This window comes from Apodemus sylvaticus, chromosome 12, assembly GCF_947179515.1.
Source record: "Apodemus sylvaticus chromosome 12, mApoSyl1.1, whole genome shotgun sequence".
NCBI lineage: Eukaryota > Metazoa > Chordata > Mammalia > Rodentia > Muridae > Apodemus > Apodemus sylvaticus.
The window spans coordinates 51,793,935-51,801,180 of record NC_067483.1 but is presented as its reverse complement, the minus strand read 5'-3'; positions in this window follow the sequence as shown (position 1 = coordinate 51,801,180).

Sequence of the window (7,246 nt, the reverse complement as noted above, 5' to 3'; positions counted from 1 at the left end):
ATGTTGCTCAGAGGATCATATATTACAGAATGATCAGCTTTGGCATGATTCATCCTCAGAAATGCTGGACTGACCTGCTGTTCCAGTTGCCTGCTTCCTGATGCTGTTCAGAGACATGTTCTAGAACAACTTCAGGAATTTCTACTGATTCCAAATGATCTCACCTCATCCAACCTGGATCCAGTCAGAACTTTAGTCAAGCCCTGAGTATTTTTAAGCACACAGGGACTGGATAACAGATGATAAAGCTTCCTTTCTTAATTATAACCAAATTTTCTAATTTTCCTACCCCTCCCTATTCCTTTAAAATATTTTTCATCTTCTCTGTTTAGCAGAAAGAATCCATAGAAAGTCATCAACCTGATTCCTTGGATTTGGATGTCTGGTTATGGTTATTTTACTAGTTATAGGTTGTCATTTTAAGAGATAATTTAGAAGCAGTCATAATTTTCAACAGGGAGCAAATAGATATGATGGATTACTAATTTTATTCTTGAACAAAGCCTTTTATAGCCTTAATCTTATAGTAACAGAAATCTTTGAAGTTATAATTTCTTACATTAGTACAGAATTTGTGGATTCATGTAGAAATAAAATTTTCATTAGTATAAATCTGGATATTGATACAAAATTGGAAATTAATATATTGTATTCTTAGATAAGCATTGTGCCTATTTAACTCATTTAATAATATGATGGTTTGACACCATCCTTCTAATAGCTGCTATTACAAAGCATTTAGGATGATTAGGTTACACAAGTTAAGGAACAGATAGTAAACTCATGGCTATGTTAGATTTAACTATAATAAAGTATTTTCAATTTACTCAAATAGAAATGGCTAAGAGTAGTTAAGGTTTAACACTTCATATATACTTTACATAGATAGATAGTCTTCAAAAACCTCAGAAAACCACAGAATGTGACATTTAATGTTATTTCATTATTAAGGATCTTTTGATGAGATATGTCTGCTCCTGAAAACTTCTGCATTCCCCTTCAATGAATAATTGAATATATTTACCTTCAGGTGAGGTTGCTTATCTTGGCTAGGTAGCCACTTGGCAGAAATTACTTGTACCATGTGCAGACAAAATACTGTCCAAAAAGGACAAACAGATGTGGGATAGTCATCTGCTAAGCTCTGTCAACAAAGGGTAAGATAGTACTTTATATCTGCTGCTTCATTTCACGGTCCTTCAGATGGTTCTGGGTCAGAAGGCTGAAGCTCCAATGTTACAATAAATCAGAAGACTGTCCAGGCAGTCAGCTGTCTCTTCAATTTGTTTACGGTTTGGAAGCTTTGTTTTTATGCTTCCTATATATTCAGGTAATATATAATCTGTCCTTTGACTTCTGATGGGGTTGAAGACTAGTTATAGTTTCATAAGCAAACTTAAGTTGTTTAGTATTGAGAGATGATATAGAGTTGAAAGCATGGTTTTCAGATGGTGATGTAGGCTAAAATCAAAACATAATTCAAGTATAGAATTTTAAGCTCTTTAGTTAGAATATGATGGGGGAGTACCTTATCTAATTGACAAATATGATGGACTAGATCTTAATTGTATAACATACTCTGCCAGTCACATAATTGTTATGGCTGTGCTCAATTTATGCCTGAGAGAAGGGCTTTTTTTTTTTTAATTTGGACAAAAATGGTGAGGTTTTGGGGATTGGTTATAATTTTTTAATCAGGAATCTGCATATCCGAATGCTAAAGGTACTTGTCCCCACTTGTTTTTTGATTAATCAATAAAGATGCCATTGGCTAATGGTTAGGTAAAGGGATACAGGCACTACCCTTGGATTGGCATGGGTTAGGAAGAAAAAGAGAGTAGGGCAGAGGAGAATCACCAGGTTTTAGACAGAAAGATGAATCAGATTTAGAGCTGCAGAAGGAATATCCAAAATGTAGGTGAGAAGGAATGCAGTACCCAAGACATTTCTAGGCAGCAAAGCCTAGGGAACTGCCTAGAATGAGCAGAGAAGCAAAGATAAACCAGAGATTTAGAAGGTATTGAGTCGGGAGACTGGAGGGAAATCTATGGTAGCTGGGTGGAGGATTAGAACTGCCAAGCCTTTGAGCTGACCAAGGCATTTCAAAATTAAGCTAGTGTGTGTGTGTGTCTGTGTGTGTGTGTGTGTGTGTGTGTGTGTGTGTGTGTGTTTCACTCACAGATCCAAAGAGTTCTTGGGCAGATATGTGACCCACCAGGAGCACAAAGCAGTGTAGCCAAAACTACCTCTACATACCAACTTTCATGTCTTGAAACTCCTTCCTTTCAACAATACATTAAAATTTAAAGTAAATTTAAGCACTTTGTTATCATAATATTACCTCTCCAACATTAATCCAAAATGTTCCATAATTTCACTGGAGATATCATTAGCATTGAAGTGGACTTCCATATTTCTACCAATATTCTCTACATTAGCACTACACTGATACAGTTAACCATTTACTTAAACTATCTAAGAAGACACGACACTTCCATTCTAAGCTCTCACATACACTATCTGTTGAATTCTGTTGCTGCAATCTTTTAGTATACACTTCAAACTCTTCTAGCCATTACTCATACCCCAAAATCATTTCTATATTCTTTAGTATCTATTAGCTGAGCACTCCACTCTCAGAACTCACTCATCTAATTATCCACATAGATAAGAAAACTATGATATTCCATAAGCTATGTGACTTAAATAGTTACGCACATAGACATAACACTATGAACAACAACAAAAATAAAAAAAAACATCAAGTTTTTGTTTCTTAAAGTTTTTGAGGTTAAAGATGTCATGTCTTCTGACACCCTCATTCCTGACTTGTGGTTGGCTGCCTTTCTATCACATTCCTGTGAACTGGGGAAACAACCTCTAATTTCATATAAAGACACTAATTTCATCTTCTATCATCAGTGTAGGACCCCCAAACAGGAGACCCCACTCGAGTCTCAGGTCGACGCACACCCAAGGAAGCACAAGAGACCGGCTTGATGCAAAAATATGAGGCAGTTTAATGGCAGAGCTCAGGGTCGACACGTGTCTTATGCAAAAGACAGAGGAGCTGACCCAGAAGCTCAGAGGCTAGGGGTTTTTATAGGAAAGGCGAGGGGGTTTCGCACTTTTTCATGATTGGTTAATTCATACACAATTATATCAGCGGGTAGTATGTGCAGACCGGCACATCAGCAATGGGGGAAAACAGGAAACTTATCTATTGTTAGGAAAAGGGTTGGGGGAAGGAGTCCAGATGGTCCCTGACTCAGCGGAGGTTGTTTAGGCAACTTCCTTATCTTTGTGACCAGTCCGTTCCTGGAATGTCCTAATGGCCTTGAGTGTGGGCCCAACCTGCCTGGGCTTGTCTAGGCTTGCCCGGGCCTGTCCCTGGCCTGCCTTTGTCCCTGGGCCATGGGTTCTGTAGAGTTCTGACTTAATTTTATTTTTAAGATACATCAATCAGGATGGTTTTTCTTTATGATTGCCTCTGCCTAGTTACTCCCCAAGGTCCCACCTCCCATTAGAAGTGAAAGTTACAATACGTCATTCTAGTCTGTGCCTTCCATAGGGACAGATCATCAGCTTGTCTTCAGAAGACCTCTTGAGAGAACTTCTGTTTCCAGGGCAACAGGTAAGGAGCCTTCCAAATAATTGCAGCAGCTGAGATCCTCAAGGAAGCCAGCGGACGCTGGATGCCTCCCCTCCATTCAGGGCAGATCATCAGCTTGTCTGCCCCTCCAAAGACCCCACAATCTAAAGGCCTCCCAGGAGATCAGTTGCACCAAGGGAAACAGGTAAGGGAACCTCCCAATTAACCACAGCAGCTGGGACCCCCCCAGGAACCCAGTGGACTTGGAACTCATCCCTTCTGCTGGAACTCTACTTCCCTTTCTGCCTTTGCCTTATACCAGGGAAGAGCATAAGCTTGAATGATCCTCTGAAGACAGTCCAACGGTCTCTCAGGAGATCTGCTGCACCCAGACCTCTTGAGGCACATACAGAGAGATGCCCAGTCCAGTTAACATCAAAGAGAACAGATGATGAGAGACAAATACAAGACCATAAGCAACAGAAACCGATATACTTTGGTGCCATCAAAACCGATTTCTCACACCACAGCAATCCCTGGATACCACAACATACTTGAAATCCAGAATGCTGACTTAAAATTCTATCTCATAAAGATAATAGAGTCCTTTAAGAAGAATATAAATAACTTACTGAAAGAAATACAGGAAAACACAAGTTAATAGGTGAAGGAATTGAACAAAGGCCTAAAAATGGAAATAGAAACAGTAAAGAAAACACAAATGAAAACAAACCTGGAATTGGAAAACCTAAGAAAGTGGTCAGGAACTACAAATGCAAGCATCAACAATAGAATACAAGAGATAGAAGGGAGAATCTCAGGTGTAAAAGATATCGGAGAAGATACTGACACAACAGTCAAAGTAAATTCAAAACCTAAAAACATCCTAACCCAAAACACCCAGAAAATCCAGAACACAATAAAGGACAGTTCATATTCATCAAAGGAAAAATCCACAAAGAGAAAGTCTCAATTCTGAACATCTATGCACCAAATGCAACATCATATACATTCATAAAAGAAACTTTACTAAAGCTCAAAGCACACATTGAACCCCATGCAATAACAATGGGAGACTTCAACTCCCCACTTTCAACAATAGACATGTTATTGAAACAGAAACTAAACAGAAACACAGTGAAACTAGTAAAGGTTATGAACCAAATGAATTTAACAGATATAGATTAGATAGATGATAGATAGTGAGATAGATAGATAGATAGATAGATAGATAGATAGATAGATAGATAGATAGATAGATAGATAGATAGATAGATGTGACCTCCCCCTGCCCACTGCTTTCAAGAATAGCAGCCAGCCACCTGACCACCCACCTCCTAAAGAACAAGAAGAACTGGTTTCCAGCCTTCAGGGTTGGGGCTTGGTCTGCCTTTGTTTCTTGGGAGAGAGGCATTAATCATTAAAGATGGAGACTTGAACCAAAAGCCATGTGTTTTGTGTCTCTCCATGTAATTTCTCTTGCAGCCTGTTCCTTATCCATTTTTCCTTCCAGAGAACCCACGTTTAAGATGTTTGAGCTGACCTCGATAGATAGATAGATAGATAGATAGATAGATAGATAGATAGATAGATAGATAGATAGAAAGAAAGAAAGTTTCACCCTAAAACAAAGAAATAAACCTTCTCAGCACTTCATGGTAACTTCTCCAAAACTGACGATATGCTCTGTCACAAAACAAGCCTCAACAGATACAAGAAAATTAAAATAATTTCATAAATACTATTAGATCACAAGGAAATAAGGATAAACTTCAATAAAAACAAAAACAACAGAAATCCATGGAAACTGAATAACTCTCTACACAATGATAACCATGTCAGGGAAGAAATAAAAGAGGAAAGTAAATACTTTCTGGAATTCAATGAAAATGATTACAAAGCAGACCCAAACTTATGGGGCACAATGAAAGCAATGCTAAGAGGAAAATTCATAGCACTGAGAGCCCTTGTAAAGAAGTTAGAGAGATCCTACACTAGGAATTTAACGGTATACCTGAACACCCTGGAACAGAAATAAGCAAACATAGGAAGAAAAGCAGTCTCAACTAACCTGAAACCCTGAGATCTCTCAGACACTGAACCACCAACCAGGCAACATATAAGAGCTGGTCTGAGGCCCTGACACCTATACAGCAGAGGAATGCTTGGTCTGGCATCAATGGGAGAACACAGTACCTAACGATCAAGAGACTTGAGGCCCCAGGGATTCGGAAACCTGGAAGGAGGCGAAATCCTCTTGAAAACAGGGCAGTGGAGAAATGGAATGAAAGAAAAACTGTGGGAGGGCAGACTTGGATGGGGGCAACTACTACTATTAGTACAACAACAGCAGCAACAACAACAACAATAATAATAAATAAAAGTAATAAAAATGTTTCAACATGTGATTCAATTTGGGAGATAACACAATAATCAACACACACACAAAACACAACACACATTCAAAAGTAAGTATGATATATAAGTCTCTGAAATCCAGAACCATAAAGGACCAGATAACATATCTATTTGCTAAATTCCTTCATATTAAAGTCTGTAAACACTTCAATGTCATCTGTTCTTTAATGTTCTTCCAATTGTTTAAAAGCTGCTTAGATTGATCTAAAGGGTGTGACCGCCTCAAAATAATGACTATGTACATCAAACACATAATTACAGTATCGTTATTAGCTATGTATATTGCTATATTTTTTGGATAGAGGAATTGATAGACATTAAAAAGATATATTCCCTTTCACAGGTTAAAATAATTATTCCTCTGGGAACATTTTGTTAACTACATTTATAGAACTCTAAATTCTATCCAAGTAAGAAAGATGTAACACTTGAAAACTGACTTTAAAAACAAGCAGATAGATGTTTTTCCATTGTAGAAATAGAAACTGTATTGACTTTCCCAATCAGTTGACATGCAGGGACAAGGCTGAGCCATCATCTGGAGGTAAACTATATGTGATATACAACAGTAACAGATATGAATCTGCTTCTCAATGTTGTTGAAAAGTATTCCTAGCTTCAGATCTGAGTCATATATTGCATAAGATTTAAACTATGGGGAGGGAGGGAACAAGGAAGAAATATTGACAGGAGGGAGTTGGGGAGAGGGGAACATGATCTGGTATTGGGTGAGGGAAAAGGACTGAAACACTGAGGGACAGCAAAAAGAGTGGAAACAGGCAACCTCAGGAGTTAGGAGATTGGGTGGGTGGGGCCTCCAGAACACAGCAAAGACAAGGGAGGGGAGAGACTCTCAGGACTCAAAGGGAGGGATCTTATATGAAATGACTGACAGTAGGGAGAGGGAATTTATAGAGCTCACTTCCTGCAGGAAGACAGGCCTTCAAAAGAGGAAAAGGGGGGCCATCCCACAGTCACAACTCTGACCCATAATTGTGGCACTCTGAAAGAATTATAGGGATGGAAATGGAGAGGAGCCTGAGGAAAAGAAGGTCCAGTCACAGACCCAAAATGGGATCCAGCTCAAGGGGAGGTTCCCAAGGCCTGATACTATTACTGTGGCTATGGAGCATTCATAAAAAAAAGGACCTAGTACGACTGTACTCTGGAAGACCCAACAAGCAACTGAAAGAGTCAGATTTTTGCACCCAACCAATGGAGAGAAGTAGCTGATCC